Below are 17,575 nucleotides of genomic sequence, written 5' to 3' on the forward strand. Positions count from 1 at the left end.
TTTTTTTTTGGAAGTCTCAGTTTATGTACTCAAAGAATTGTCTTTTAGAATGTCTAGTTTCTTCAGTGAGCCCACACAATAAGAGCATGGACTATGTTATCAAACTTGTCCATTGTTCTCCTGGTGAATCCCTTGGACGTTATGTAGTTCAAGGCTTGTGCTCCATCATCGCTTCCCCCCACCCCCGCAGATTTACTCTGTGATCTGGAGATAGGTTTAAATGTCAGCAGCCATTATTTATTCAGTCGGCTCACTGGAAGCCAGTCCGTTACATCTTTTCATGCAACAGTAACAAAGACCAGACGATTCCTTTTTTTCTGTATCATCAAGGCCCATACCCCTTCCTACTCACTGAAGCTATGGCAGGGAACATTCATTCCACGAGGAATTCATTTAAGGCCAAGAAAGCCTGGCATTTACTGAAGAGCCAGGCTTAACCACCTGAAGTAAATCTACAAACACCTTTCCTAACCAATAGGACTAATCTGCCGATTATTGCAAATGCATAATGTATTCATTTTTAGAATGCAGACTGTGCTTCCAAGGGCTCTAACTTATTTATTCATTCATTCTTCTTGAATTTTCCTGAGAAGCAGAGTTGTTTTTATATCTTGAATTCAATAGGGAAATATGATATTGCCTTTTTCATGTTTCTAGTCATTGAACCTTCTTGTTCTTCTGAATAAAGCATATTTTTAAGCTGGCCTTTTTATTATCTCTAAAATTGGATAGAGCTTTAACTTGACTTGCATTTATATAATTCTTGATGTTGTAGAAATTGCTATATGTCAGCTAGACTGAAGTAGTTTGGGATAGTAAGTAAGCTGGGTGGTATGAAGAAATGGTGAGTAAAAAAACTAGGAGTGGAGGATGTGTGAGAATTTTAGTGAATGTTTTACAGGGATATATAATTGTGTGAGTGTCTGCACATGAAGGTTGAAAATTTCAGGACTAAGAATTTACACAACTAATTTTTAAAATAACTGATGTGTGTCATATACTTAGACATTGAAGAACTGTCTCTACAAGTGGCATCAGAGCCAAAAGGACTGTAATATCAGGACATCAATTCATCAAGTCTGCAGAGGAGAGGAGGCATATGTTCTGACTACTCTCCACTGATTGGTCAGCTGCTGTTTCCATAGCAATCCATGTACAGCTCAGACACATTTTTTTTTCCTCTCCTATCCTGCATTACCTCCATTGCATAGCAAAGAACATCAGATTTATAAACAGACATGCTTGATAAACACAATGTGGTTCTTCACCCTTTTGTTGTGGCTGATTATTCCAATTGTACAATAGTTACAGTCCGTACCACACTCCTGAGTACTGACAAAGCAGGGAGGAAAAAGTCTTATATTTTGACCTATCACTGGGGAAAAACAACCTTCATCTAAATAGTTTTTTATATAGATAGTGTAGGCTTAGGAAAATAATAGTGTTTTCTTTAAATTGGAATGAATGAATCCTCTAGGATTTCTCTAAATTTCTTTGTTTTTACATGTATATTTGAATTTTTGCATGTAGAATTAGAACGTTTATCTAGAATGTGGCTCACATCTAAACAGTTCTTTTAGACCAAAACTGGTGTTGTATACTGTAAATGTGAAAAACAGTAATCACTACTCTCAGAAACTTGAACCAGGAAGATATTTTTATTACAGATGGCTATTTTTCACTGTTTATTTCACTGGATGCAATCAAACATTTCTTAGTCTTCATCATAGTGAAACTGGCTTCTGTGGTAAAATTGGCTATCTGCTTTTCATTCAGTCTGCTGTTAAAAATAGTACAGGTTTATCTTTAGGGGAATTATCCCATCCCCATTCTGAGACCACATACTTGGCACAGCTAACACCATTCCCAGCTCCAGCTGGGTGGGAGGTCACCATAGGTCTGACCATTCAGTGCCTCACATTCTCCTGATGACTGGATCAATGACAGAGGCCAAGGCCAATATAGAAACTGGGGCCAAATAGTTAATTTTGGGATTTTCACCTGAGCAATGGGGAAAGAGGCAAGAGTTGTATTCTAGACTTGGACCTGAGTGAATAATCTGGAGCAACTAGGAAAAGACAAACTTTGAAGGAGTGGGTTAATAGAGAAGAAGAGAGTGGAAATGAGATAAAGCTAAAAGAGGACTCATGTTGTTCTTGTTATGAACTCTCATGAGAATAAAATGAACTAATTCTATCAAGTACTTAAACAGAACCTGGCATACAGTGAGTGCTCAAAAAAGTTTTAGTGATTATTACATCATTAATGGTTTGACACACCTAAACTCAGGCCTGTTCTGTGATCTTTTCAATTATGTGGACCAAAACTGTTCTCCCATCCCTCCTCCCCATTTTCATTGGTTTTCTGTTATTTGTAACTAAAAAAGTTTCTCTTTCTCTCTCTCTCTCTCAAAAGTATTATTTGAACTCTAGAATTTGCAATCTTTATGTAGTCTACTTATAAGCACATATCTGAAATATAATGAAGTTTATATGCACATATAGTCATTATAGTGCTTATATACTACCAAAAAAAAATCAAACACCTGATTGTTAAAAACATATGGAAAGGTTAAGCATCTTAAGATCTGTAGATATATTCATATATTAATCTGTCATTAAAAGGATGCCCATTAAGGTAGGCATTGTGGCACATGCCTGCAATCCCAGCAGCTTGGGAGGCTGAGGCAGGAGGATGCAAGTTCAAAGTCAACCTCAGTAACTTAGTGAGTTCCTAAGCATCTTAGTGAGTCCCTGTCTCTAAAATATAAAAAAAAGGGCTAGGGATGCAAATTAGTAGTTAAGCCCTCTGGATTTTAATCCCTGATACCTAAATAAATAAATAAATAAATAAATAAATAAATAAATAGGTTTTCCATTATATTTTACAACATATGTGCATATAGTGTGATTTTGTATACACTAAATAGTATTATAGAAAGAAGAATGGAAGGAAAAACACAAAGATATTAATGGATATTTTCTCTGTGTCTTGAAATGATGAGCAACTTGAATTTTTTCTTTCACTGTATTTTATGTTACATATAATAAGCACTTGGTATTTTAAATTTATTTTTCATTATCTATACATTTGTAGAATTTTACATGTTTCAAAAAGCAGATTTGCTATAATTTTAACACATACGAATAAAAAGGAATTTAGAAAAATTAGAAAACGTAAAAGATCTTAGAAATGTTCTCTGATTCCATCATCTTTGCAAATTTGACTGGAAGCAGAGGCTGATAAGTTGTAACTTATTCAATATCTCAGAGTATCGGCTAATATTTTAGGACTCAGGAGACATTAATGTGCATCATATTTCAGTTCTCTCATCTCTATTATAACACATTTTTATTTTAATATGCAGCACAGAGTGGATGTGGAGATCTAAATTTGCATCTGGTCACCATAGCAACTGTGTTTTGACTTTGAACATTAGGTACACCTGTTGTTCTGTGGACAAACCTCCAGATAACACCACTGATTACAGAGTGGAAGAAAGGTTGCATATACCTGTCTAAAATTTCCCTTACCTAATACACTAGTTCAGAGATGACTGGCCACCCACTGATATATACCTAAAATACCAAGCACATTATTGTATATCTTACTATAGCTGCACATACAGCCGTTCATTTCTTGACTTTAAAAATGTTAAATCCTTACTTTCACACATTGTTATGCCAACATGGAGCTCACAACCAGACATACTAGAATATAGGACTATACTCTTATGCTGCTTATTTCGTGTGACAGTTGATGATTGTGAAAAGTACAATATAGTCAAAATTCTCTCACAAAAGCTTTCTGGTTTCCTACATTTGCACAAGAAAACACACACACACATTGAGTCACACTTCTAAATATATCATGTTATTTTAGAAATTGTGTAAACCCTTTTTCTCTGATTCATTTTTAGGTTTTCCTATTTGCAAGCAAACCAGCTGTTGGGGAAGACTTGGGGGTTTTCCTTCATTAAAATGATTTCTCATTACTCTGATTTAAAGACTCTAAATTATAATAGGAAGAGTCTCCCTCCTTGGAAAGACTTCCTTTGCAAAAGATGAAGGAATTTTCAGACTAGCTTCCTTAGGTTTTATCATCCCTTGGATATACATGATTAACTCTTTAATATTGAAAGTATTAACTTTCTTAGCATTTAAAATACTAAGAAAAGATTCAAATGCATTTTAAAAAATGATCAATTGCTCAAAAAGTTGTATAGGATATATCATGAAAAGAATGTGGCTCACAGTCTAAAGCCATTGAAACAGGAATGCTTCTGTGGGTACATTGAGTATTTGTGTTATTTTTAATTAGTCTCTTTTTTTGCTCAACACTTAATTTTCTCATTGAGTTTTTAGCCCAGCCTCCTTTCCACCCAGTATCCAAGTCAGGAGTTCCAAGCAGTGGATCATGTTAGGTCTATGGGTTTCAACTGATAATGTTCACTTGTTTTTGTGAAGTCCTGGTTCCCCTCTCTCTGCTATGCCTTTCTCTCTTCCTCTCCCTTCTTCTTTGGGGGGCATAGGAAAAGGGTTAGATTTGAAGACAAACAGTCCTAGTTAGAACTTCTGCTGCATATGCATTAGCCACATAACCTGTCTGAATCTCATGCTATCTGCAGAGGGAGATAGTAACACCCATTTCACATGGTAAAGAGAGAATGAGATGTAGGAAAGCATATATTACTAAGCACGATGCTTCGTAGGCACTCATGAATTTTATTTCCTGGATCTTTCTCCACTCATAATATTTTCCAATGTCCTCTGTACTGTGACTGCTAAAGTAGTCACCTTCTGGTACCACTCAAACCAGTAATCCTTGCTGCCACACAGCTGCTGTCTGGCCTTTATCCTTAGCTCCACTATCCTACTAACCAGTGGGCAGAGTAGTGGCAACAAGAGTGACCTCAAGACTTCAGGGAAATGAAATGCATTTCTGTCTCACAAACAGTTATGATCTGCTGGTTCCACATCACAGTAAAGCAGAAGACAATTTTCAGAGCCCTGAAAAGAAGCAATAAAAATTGGATTACAGGAGAAGGTATTTGCAGAATCTTAGCTCAGTGCCTTGCACACAGTAAATGCTCAGAGAATGTTACACATTCCCATAAATTATTTTTGGAATGAATGGCTAAGCAGGTCAGTGAGGGCACTACTGGATCCTTCGTTGAACAGTACTAAATGAACTGATAATGATGGTGACCATGAACATGAAACCAATTTCTGGTTAAATAAGAATTTGCAGAGATGAAATTTCAGATGACACACAAGGGTAGAATATCTCACTTTTCTCAAGACAGAGCAGTAGGTTAAATTAAGTGGAGATATAAACCACAATACAGACATTTATTTAGCTCTTAGCTGAAGTCAGCATACAATGACTCCCCCAAATCTTTCACCTTGGATTTCAGAAATATTATTCTGGAACATAGTAATATCTAATGTTAACAGAGGAAGAGGTGAAATTGTTCTGAACTTTTCATGATAGCTGCAAGACTTTGTCAACCTTGCCCTTAAACCAGAGAAAAAAAAAAATGGATCCAAAAGAAAATGTTATATTGCTGATCTGAAAGCTATAAAGATAAAAGTCACTTATTCCATCATGAAATCCTGTTACGTGGTCTGAAGGAATACTAGTAATGAGTGAAATGCATGTTAAGATAATAACATGTTAGAGGTCAGAAATATCCTAAAGGCCATCTTATTCAGGACTTCTTAACCTGGAGCACAGAAGGTTAATTTGTGGAGAGTGTCTGTGAACCCTTTGAAATCAAGTGCCAAGCCAGGGACAGTGGCATACACCTGTAATCCCAGTGGCTTAGGTGTCTGAGGCAGGAGGATTGTGGGTTCAAAGTCAGCCTTACCAATTTAGTAAGATTCTAAGCAACCTAGAGACCCTGTCTCAAAATAATTTGTTTTAAAAGGGCTGGGGATGTGGCTCAGTGGTTAAGCATCCCTGGGTTCAATCCCTGGTACATAAATAAAGAAATAAATAAACAAACAAACAAATAAATAAATAATCACATGCCAAATTGCATATGTGTGTGTGTGTGTGAAGAGAAATAATTTACTGGAATACTTGAAAACTGAATGTGGAAATAAGGGCACTGATTTTTACCTTTTCCCTGGATAGGATTGTGACTGAGCTGTCATCTGATTCAACAATAAAGGCTCAACTCTTTGCGAAAATGTTCTTCAGTGGAAGCTCACAGGCTATTAGTGTGAATGCATCAAGAGTGGTTCAAGCCCAGAACACAAAGGAAAGTAACAACAGCAAGAATTTCCCCTTTTGGATCAAGTAGAATCCTCACTTGCACAAATAGTATCATCATCCCACTGTTGGAGAGCTGGGCCCAAGAGAAACTATGCTGTGATGAATTGTGCATGTTCCTACTCTGTGTGGCCACTCCATTTCTAAATATGTTGTATTTTTGGAACAATCAATTAGCATGCTAATATTGCTTTCACAAGGATGTCTCTATGTGTGTGATGTTATTTCTTGTTATTCCATAATATTGTAGTATGCATGATTCTATGAATAGAATCTGTAACTTTTATTAGATTCTCATCATGTACTTGACCTAAAGGCCTTAAGAACCATTCAACTACAGAAATAAAATGATTTTATACATATGGAGAGTTGAGTCTTGGAGCGGTTAAATTTACCCTAGCACCATTTGCAGAATTAGGGTTAGTAGACGATTTTATCCTTTCTAGTTCACCACCTTTGTTCATTAACTTCAGTAGAAACTAATACTTTAGGAGCCTGTGGGATGATTAGATGACCTAATATCAATAATGCGCCACTCAAAATCTGGAGTCAGAAGTCATTCCATGGTTTGTGTCATCCTTTCTTCCTAATCTTGGTTTCAGAAGGAACAGGATAAACCAAGGCAACCAGACAACTGGATAACAGAATCAAGTTATCCAGGACCCACAGGATCTTAGGTATGTAAACACATGGTTTTAGTTAAAGACCTTCTGTTATTACTCAGTGAATGTCCCAGAGGCATAAAAACCAACATTCCTTGCTGTTCACAAGGTGCTTTCCTGGAAAAACCATTGTTCCACACACCGTGAAGGCAGCATCCAGTGACAACGTATGCATCTCCCTTTTGGTTTTAGCTGTACCATGAAATGGCTATGGAAACCAAAACTCTACCTACATGAGCTTACATGAGTCATTTTTATGTCTAATGACACTGACCTTTGAGAAGGCTTATGAGAATATTCCAGGAAGGTCACTTGTTACTCTGACAGAACTTTTCACTAAAACAGCATCTCAGCCCAATGGTTCTTTCTGATCTTTCCTGGTTCCCTGCCCTTGATATTGGTTCCCCCCTTATCTGTCATCCCTCTTCTAATAGCACCTTTATCTGTTTGGTTTCATCTGTCTTGATTTTTTCAGTTACCTATCTTCCTTCACAGGTTCAATGACTATTTAACTGTGATGACTACATCACATAGTTTGGTAAGGAATTTCTTACACCATTCATCAACATGGCAGCAAAAAAGACTTTCTGGGATATAAGAAGATGAGACATGCTATTCTAAACTTAAACAAATAGCCCATTTAGTGCAGTGTTCTTGTCTTATAAAGTAACTGCAGGATATCTATAGAAACACATGGAAGATCTCTATCTAATCAAAATCTCGTGGGCAAAGTATTCTGAGCATCATCAGTTTCTTCCCAATAACTCATTCCACAGTAACAACACATAATGTTTACTGAGTACCTACTATATGCTAGACATTGTATAAAGTTCTTGAATGCATTTATCATTTAATTATCACAGCTAAATATCATAAGTACCATAATCATCTCAACTTTATAGATATGGAAATGTATTCAGAGAGTTTAAGTAGGTACAAATGGTAGAGCTAAATTCTTACCCAGGTCATAGCTATGCATATTACGTGCATATGTTTAAAACCCTTCAATACACGTTAATAGTTTCAGTTTAAACTACCTCTTGGTGTTAACAAAGTCCATTTTATTACGGTAGAACACACTGATTCTCTGTGTTAACTCAATAATGTAATTCAAATTCAATAATGTAATTCATCTAGGTTAGCTTTTGGTGAATTAATCCACATTTATTTTATCATATCAGATCCAAACTCTAATTAGTAGATGCCCCAGAAAAGAAAAAGGGAGATGATGAAGAACAATTTCTTGAAGAAGTAATACAAGAACATTTTCCAGAACAAAAAGACAAAAACCTTGGGTCCACTGAATCCCCAGCACAGTAACAGAAAAAAGATACTCCTATCATTGAAATTCTATACAGTAGGAATAAAATCAAGATTTTTTAAATGTCTAAAGAGAAAAACATATCACATAGGGGAAAAAAAAAAGTTTCAAACTCCTTTGCAGCCACAAGCCAGAGGATGTTGAAGACCTGCCTTTGATGTTTTCAGTGAAACATGTTTGGCTTAGGATTCCTTACTAAACTTTTTCTTTGCAAAGTTTCCCCATATTAAGTGCAGGAGAAGAATAAAAGCTTTTGTCCTGAAAGTACTACTAGAGACTGTTCTCTCTAAAAACAGGAGATAAAACCAAGAAGACAAGGAATCCAGGAGACGGGAGACACTACAGTGCTAAGGCAAAGACAACCCCAAGGTAACTGGGAAGGGAGAGCCCAGGGTAGTGGAGCAGCTAGTCTGAATGGAGAAGGACTCTAGGAGGTATTATCTTGAAAGAGAGAAAAAAATATATATAACTCCTAGGGTATATGACAGGCTTGAACATGAAATTTTTTTCTCTTTTGGTGGTGCTGGAAACTGAGCCCAAGTTCTCCGTATACTAAGCAGGTGTCTACCATGGAGTTACACTCCAAGACTGTCAATTGAGAGATGTTCACTAGAACTGCTGGAATATAGGAAGACTTAGCTGGTGGGTATCTGAACATGTGAAGAATTACATAGAGTAATAGGTAACTTCAGAAAAAAAAGTTGCAAGGGGATAAAAATGTGATGACAACTTGATAGTTAAACCTAAACTTTATCTATATAGTCCTAATAATAAAAATATGGAACATGCACTAATAATGGTGAAATTAAGGAATATGCAAGACTTGAATGGAAAAACAGAAGAATCTTATCAACAAAATAAAGGAAGACTTGAGTAAGGACAAGTATGCCAAGTTCCTGAAAAAGGAGACTAGATTTTTTTGTTGTTGTTGTTCTAGGGATTAAACCCAGGGTCACTCAACCACTAAGCTGCCATCTCCAACCCTTTTAAAATTATATATGAATATATATATATATATGTATATGGAAAAAAGGAATATATATATTATCTATCTCTATATATATATTATCTTGAGACAGAGTCTTGCTGAGTTGCTTAGGGCCTCGCTGAGTTACTGAGGTTGACTTTGAACTTGTGATCCTGCCCCAGTCTCCCAAGCCTCTGGGATTAGATGCGTGCACCACCATGCTTGGCTATCAGATTAGATTTTATAAAGATGAAAAACTTTTCAAATGAATATAAATGCAATATTATCCTAACAAAAAGCCAAATTGAGTTTTTAGATGTAAGTTAGCAAGTTCTTTAATTTTTCAAAAAGCGAAGGAAGAATTATAAAGTTTCAGTGATTCTCTCATCACCCCAAAACAGATCCAGGGTCATGAATGGAAATTAAAAGTATTATAATTAAGGTATTAAAAGCAATAATAAATTAGCAAAACAGCAAGTTTATACAGTAAACTGCTTAATCATTAGCTAATACAAATATGGAGAAACAGACATTGCTGGTTGGATTGATAGGCATTACAACTTGTTAATATCCAGTGAAACTCGGCATACTTACAATGTGACTTCATAATGCAATTTGTTTATATTTTTGCTAAAAATATAAAATGTACAGTAATATATATATTTTTATTTATTTATTTATTTTCTGGGTGCCGAGGATTGAACTCAGAAGCAGTCAACCACTGAGTCACATCCCCAGTCCTATTTTGTATTTTATTTGAGACGTGGTCTCACTGAGTTGCTTAGCACCTCATGGTTGCTGAGGCTGGCTTTGAAGTTGAGATCCTCCTGTATCAGCCTCTCAAACCTCTGGGATTACAGTTATGTGCCACTGTGCCCAGCTTGTACAGCAATATTTATAGTCTTATTTCTTTATTATAGCAAGATTGAAAGTGACATAAATCTAATAGGACATGGTTGATTTCTGGAAAATATTTTTTACAGCCAAAGTAAAGCATAGGACAATATATATATGTGTGTGTGTGAGTATATATATATCTATATCTATATATATATATATATTATATATATATCTATATAATATATATATAAAATCTGTGTTACTATTTGTAGAATAAAGTGGACAATTATGAGTATATGTATGCATATACTTGAAAATGTACACACCTACTCTCTCTCTTCTCTCTCTCTCTCTCTCTCTCTCTATATATATATATATATATGTATATATATATATATACATATATATATATATATATATATATAAATAATCAATTCCTGGATGCTAATAACATTGGGTCCTCCAGCAAAGAGAATGAATAAATTGCTGAATTGCTTGGTATCAAGTTGGTATAGAGCTTTTAATATATACCCTTTTGTGGCTTTTAAAATCATGATGAAACATCTTGAGCCATAATGCAATAAATAAAAAAATTATAATATTGAAATAAAATGAGTAAATGATGAGCCTTTCATCATTGATTTTAAAAATGAGTTGGCTAATCCTTTAGCATCCCTTTAGATATTGCCAGGAGGAAGCATTTCTTGACATAACTATCAGGCAGTACTAATGTCACTTCTTCTATGGCATTTTGCGCACAGTTCTGTTACAACATTCATCACATTGTATTATAGCTGCCTATGGGACAGGGATAAATAGATACTCATAGATTCGTTTATTCATTTTACTCACTCTCTTCGTGTTAGACCAGGTGTTTATTCTACCATATGTGGTTGGTGGCTAGAATGGAAACACCATATAAGAACTCAATGTACCACTTTTGAATGGATGAATGAATGAATAAAGAAGTAAGTTCAGCAATTCATCACAGGACTCAGTAGGATGGCTTCTTGAAGTCATTATTGCCCATATTGAGGAATTCTAAAACTCCTAACTTTCCTTGCCCCTATAGTGAAGCTGTATTCATGTTGAATACTTACTCCTGATCATCAAGAAAACTCTTAATCCATCTGAAGAAGGATTAAACATATTCATGAAGATTCAAAAATGTGTTAAAAGTTTCTTCAAATACTATTTATTATTTTTCTTCCTGGTTAAGTTGCATATTTGTAAATACCATAATTATACCAAACAGAATAACAGACAAAAGCAATTAATACTTTATGTGTAAAATGTTTCATAATTATAATCATCTATATCATTTAGGCAAAATCTTTACCTCAAAAGCCCTGGAAGGTAGAAGATTTTGATGAAGACAAGTAGATAAAAGCAGTGTGAATATGGATTCCTACCAAATCATGTAATCTGTCAATTTTACAACTGGATTTAACCCAAACAAATCTGTGCTCTAAGACCATTGTTTCATCTGTTTCCTCCTGAATTAAGAACCATATCTATGCTAATAGTGAAGACGTCAGAGACAAATATTGATAATATCTGACTCAAAGGGATCTTATAAGAAGGTGCGTGTTATCAGAAGTACTGAATTGAGTCCTAGCTGATTGGTGCACACAGAGGGTAGGGACTGAATACTCCTGGGGTTTTGCTTGAAAAACCACAATTGCAGTTATTTTTCAAAAAATTGCTGTGATCCATGGGGAAAATTTATAAACCAGAATTTCTGAGAAAATCAAGTTATCTTCCCCCCCTTTCCTTGTGAACTATATCATCATTTTTCAGTTTCATTTCCAAGGGCCTAATCCAGTGCAAGGCATATAATAGTGCTAGGCACTTAACAAATATGGGCACCAAAGAATACAGTACTTGTTCATAGTACAGTTCTACCCTTAGTTCTGTCCCTGAGCAGCAAATTAACTAACCCATGCACAAATAAACCAAGTTTCTATCCATTTTTCTAAAAAAAAAATTAGGGGTTCACCAAGTGACTTGTAGTAAAGTTTTTGGTTCTAAAGTCCTATGATTTTGTGAGTATTGGTGCAGGATAGAGGCAGGGTAAAGACAGATAAAAATAAATAAATAAATCAAACCTACTTAAGTATTAAACCTTTACCATGTGCCTGGAACTATGCTAAGCAATGTCGGGAGGAGTTCAGGAAATACCATCTCATAAAATACCATTTGGGATCTCAAAGGGAGGGAGGGCACTTTGGAAAAGCAAATGCAGCAGCAGAGTGGGGGGCGTTCCCTGAATTTCTCTTATCTACTTAAATACAGATCCTCCAAAAGGATTCAATTGCCATGAATCCTTTCTTTGGGAATGTCATCACTATACCCGTGGACTTTGTCATGGGATATCCTAAATCAGTTCGTCTTACCTCTGCTGCCTATATCCGTCTCCCCTCTCTTCTGTGAAGAAGATATATAACCAATAGATCTCCATGAGTTTTGGGGGATTCACTTTTCTTTCAGGTAAAGCTCCCATGCATGTAACGAATGTGCATAGCTTTTCTCCTATTAATCTATCTACTGTCTGTTTATTCATAGACTCAACCATCAAACTTTCAGAATACAGGGAAAAATTTCCCTCCCCTATAGGTTCTTGCAGTTATTTTAAAAAAATTAATCCTTACAATAATCCTATGTCTTAGATACTACTGCTATTCCCATTTCACACATGGAGAAATAAAAGTTCAGAGAGGTAGGTCTGACTTAGACTAGAAGAAAGTTCGTCTGACTAAAGAGTTTAGACTTTTCAATCAACAATCTGATTTAGATTCCACATTATTACAAAAGATGGCTGTATTTCACATCAACCTGAAAATTGGGATTTAGTCTACAGCATGTAGGTACTAATGTAATGATAGATTAATAATGGAATTGATTTTTTTGAAATCAGGAAATTTAATTCATATAATTATGTATCTTTCCTTTACCCAGGACTTTGGAATGGCTAAATATTTAATCCTCTAGTCCTTTTTATCAGAATTAAGGTATACAGAGATGAGTGACTTTGGGTGGGCATAGTTGGCTCTAAGTATAAGTCTATGCATGGATGAGTTCAATATAATCATTTCCATTAACACACACTTTTTATTTAAAATTACCAAGAATATTTAACACAACACAGTATAGCTCTCCTAAACTTTATTGGTGACTAGCCTTGATATAGTCTTTCAATCATCACACAATTTATGGGTTATTCTGTTCCATCAATCCACTGCTATTGGGATGTAAGGGACACCAAAGAAAGTTATAATCTCTGTCCTTAATAAACAAACATCCTGTAATGTCTTGCACATGAATATGCAATTGACATATGCACTGATTAACCAGGGAGATTATTCTATAAAATAATAGTACTGGAATTCAAATATAGACCTCTATAGCTAAAGTTTAAACTTTTATATACTGTTTTATATATGTATGTATGTATATGTATATATATCATATTCTTTATTTTAATGTCATAATGTCATATACAGAGCAGAAATCAACAAGCATTATTGAAGTAGTATGGAATAAAAATTCAAACAGAGGTATTAAAGAGACGTAGTATGCCTTTATGTGAATCACTGAGAAAAACTGAGTATTGTTTCCATGGTACTCTTGCAAGGAATGCATGACCTGAGGCTGGTCATAAGGAAACATCTGACTGATCCAGCTTGAGGGTCACTCTGAAGTGCCTAATAGCACTTTCTTTAATATTGACAATGACCTGTATTTGATCGTTTTTCTGTCAATTTAGTAGCCATGAGTCATGTATGGCTATTGAACACTTAAATGTGGCTGGTTTGACTGAGAAGTAGAACTCTTAAATATTTTATTTAATTTTATTTAAAATGTTCATATGTGCCTATTGGCTCCTGTGTTAGACAACCCAACTCTATAGCTGTTGAACTCTATAGTTGTACAAACTGTTGAGAACATGAAAGATAAGGAAAGATGAAGAACTAGTCTCAGATTGGAAGAGACTAAAGAGAAATGGGAACTGAATGCAGTGAATCCCTGGATGCCATCCTGGACCAGAAGAGAAAAGAGTCATTGTTAGGACAGTTTGCAAAATTGAATTGGGTCTGTGTTCTGGATCAAAGCATGGCTTCATTATTTCCTGGCTTAGAGGGGATGAGACTGTCCCTGTTTTTGGTAAATTGGAGAATTTAGCAGGGCATAGGAAATACTGCTTGCAACTTGCCTTCCAGGGTTAAAAAAATCCATCATATTAAAAGGGAAATAAGTACCATATGGATTTATATTATATAAAGTATGATTCTATATTTCATGGAGAGAAAGATTATTTGGAGAATTTTTATATATCTCTTTCTCAAAGGACAGGAAAAAGAAGATGGTGTGAAAGGTATTCTTCTTTGTGAAAATAGTATACCTAAAGAAATGTCAGGAAAATAAAAGAAGAAACAATAGGAATCTAAGCCAAAAAATAATAGTGAAGCCCAAGATCCCTCTTGAGCTTGAATACTTCTAGAAACAGAGAAATTATTAAGCTACCTGAGGAATTTCATAGTGTCATCAGATAAATTCACCTTTAGAAAATTGTTCCTTAAACCAAAATCTCCACTCCTGATCAGTTGACCCCACAGCTTCCTTTTAGGGCCATAGAGAACAAGCCTGACCCCTCTTGCTCTTCCACACGACAGTTCTCTAAATATTTTAAAACAACTGAATCTTCTCCAAGCAAATATCATGAAGTCCTACTTTTTTTTTTTAGTCCTCTCAATCATGAAGACGAGTCTGAACATGTAAAGATTTTTTTCTATATCTTTCTTAAAGTGTGGTGAGGGTGAGTCTAAATGAAGTGGCGTATTTCATCTCATCTGGCAAGGAACAAGATTGGTGAGACCTTTGGTTTCTGCTTCTAGGCATATGAATTCCTATTAATGGACTATGATGCTATGGTTGCTTTTGAAGAAGGCCACCATGTGACACTGACTTCCACTGAGCTGACCTTTAACTTAAAGTATTCCTGCTTGGACTGTTTTTCCTATTATTGTTGGGTATTTGATTTTTTAGAAACCAAGTAAAGGAATTTACACTTTATCATTACTAACCTGTATTTTTGTAGAGCCCAGTGATCACTCTATTTGTGGAGATCTTTTGGGTCCTGTCTTGCCATATGAAATATTTTATATCCCTCCCAGCTTTATATCAATTCAAATTGTAATGAGATTAGTTTCTATGTAGTTACTCTGAAAGTTTAATTATGATAATTACTGTAAAATAATTAGAAAAAGATTTATATGAAGAGATAAATCATAAAAGATATTAAAATGCAGAATTATAAAAATGACTAAAAATATATGAGTGTACATAAAGAGAAAATGAAAGAGAGAGAGAGAGAGAGAAAGAGAGAGAGAATGTCAAAATCAAAGAGAGAAACATAAACTAAGCAATTGGTTAAATATAGAAGAAGAAGAATTTTAACTATGTATCAAAAATAATTGCTCCAGAAAGACATGGACAAAATTTCACCTAAATTCTGAGCTATCTTACATGAGTCTACTTGTTAGATATTGGAATATGCCATTCCAGGTTGATATGTTTAAGCTACTGTGAATAAAGTCTTAAAGTACTGCTTAAAATTTTCAATGATTTCTCTATTACTCAAAGAGAGAATCCATGTTATGGCAGATTATTCTTTCTAAATTTGGCTCAGGACTTAAAATCTTCTTACACTTCCCTGTATGAAACAACCTGATATACATACCCTATAAGAAGATGCTTGCAGAGGACAAAGCACAACATGCTCTGCTTGCACATTTCTTTTCCTCTGACTGGACACCCTTCCTTTCCTCATGTGTTGAACCCATGGTTCAAGTAAGTTATAGCACCATTGGACTATGTTCCCTCCCTTCAACCTCCATTTAATTGACAAATCTATTATTTTGTGAAGGTGTCTGACAGAACATTTCTTATTATACCATAATTACCTCATTTCTCTTTAAAGTTTCCTGCAATAAGGCTAACAGAGAATCATTTGGCATATAATAGATACTCCATTGCCATGTTCTGAGTGAATGAAAGAAGGAATATGAAATATCCATTCTTAAATCAGGTTATTTCATTACTTAGTACTCTTAGATTGCCAGTATGAGACACCAACTCAAGGTAGTCTAAGCATAAAAATGTGGAAAGGGCATGACTCTATTTGAGTTACAGGAATATCCCCCAGAGAAACCAAGAAAAAGAAAGCACCAGACCCTCCAAAGTTTTGTTATAAGTTACTAAAAAGACATTAGGACACTTCCACTCTTCATTTCTACATTTTTTTCCAGATCATCTGCATCTCACTGCAGAATTGTTTTCTTCGTCTGTATAACAGTTCTTCCACTTACATCTTAGAGTGATAGTTGCAAGTCATGACTGCTGTTTCAATTTCAGATGTCTAATTAGGAAGGTGATTGACCCAGGTCCAGTCAGGTATACCTTCTGTCCAGTCCCTCAAGATCAGGAAACAGGAGGAGCATGGTGCAAATATGGCTGCTGGTGGGCCCTCTGCCCTGCATGCTGGGGTAGGCAAGGGTGGCCTCAGGAAGTGGGAATGGCTTTGGTAGGGAGCAGACACCCAAACACAGTCCACTACAGACTATCACAACTGAAAAAGAATGCAGGGAACTGCTACAAACAGGGGAAACTGGGTCAACAAACTTAGATTTTAAAGAAGCTCTGTGGTGATATTATGTTGAAATAACATCAAAAGTTGTCTTTTTCTTTAAGCATGAGTGGTCTAGGGCAGCTTTTCCCTGAGCATCCACTTTCTAACGCACACTATTAGGAGTTATGTGTGAAGGAGAAAAGAGTACAAATGTATGTGTGAGAGGGAGGAGAATCTGGAGGGAAATTTTGCAATTAATCTTTTGAAAATCTGCATTTTATGTCCACTGATGAGTTATTGTTCATTTCCCCTAATGGTCTGCATTACAAAAGTTATAATAATTTTTATAGTACATTCAAAGAATAGTGAGCAATTGATTTTTTGGAACATAGAGTATGAGAGGGAGTAGCAGAATATAAAATTTCCAAAGATAGTCTAGAGAGATAATTTAAGAACCCTCAGTGTATTTGAAAGAAATTGGGAAGTGTTGAAAACTGTTGATTGGGGAAATGAACTGATTGGAACCATATTTTGAGATATCTATGGCAGTGATATAAATGAATTAAACTGGAAGATTAAGAGTTAGGAGGCTATTGTATTTGGGTAGCAAATAATTTTTTAAAAAGCTTGCAACTACATGGTAACAAAAGAGCAGAAATAATAGAAAAAGGAGAACAGTAAGTAAGAATAATTGTATATATAACATTTTTGAATAAAGACCCATTTAAGAATTTATAATAACTATGGTCATTCTCCCCATAGACTATCAGTTTGTAGATTTCTTGTAGCCCATTTATGACCCTACGTTAGAAACTCTGGGTTAGAAAGACATTGGAAAAAACAAAACAACAACATCAAAAAAAATCCAGAGTTTGAAATAG

The sequence above is a fragment of the Sciurus carolinensis genome, chromosome 9 (assembly GCF_902686445.1).
Source record: "Sciurus carolinensis chromosome 9, mSciCar1.2, whole genome shotgun sequence".
In the NCBI taxonomy this organism is placed as follows: domain Eukaryota; kingdom Metazoa; phylum Chordata; class Mammalia; order Rodentia; family Sciuridae; genus Sciurus; species Sciurus carolinensis.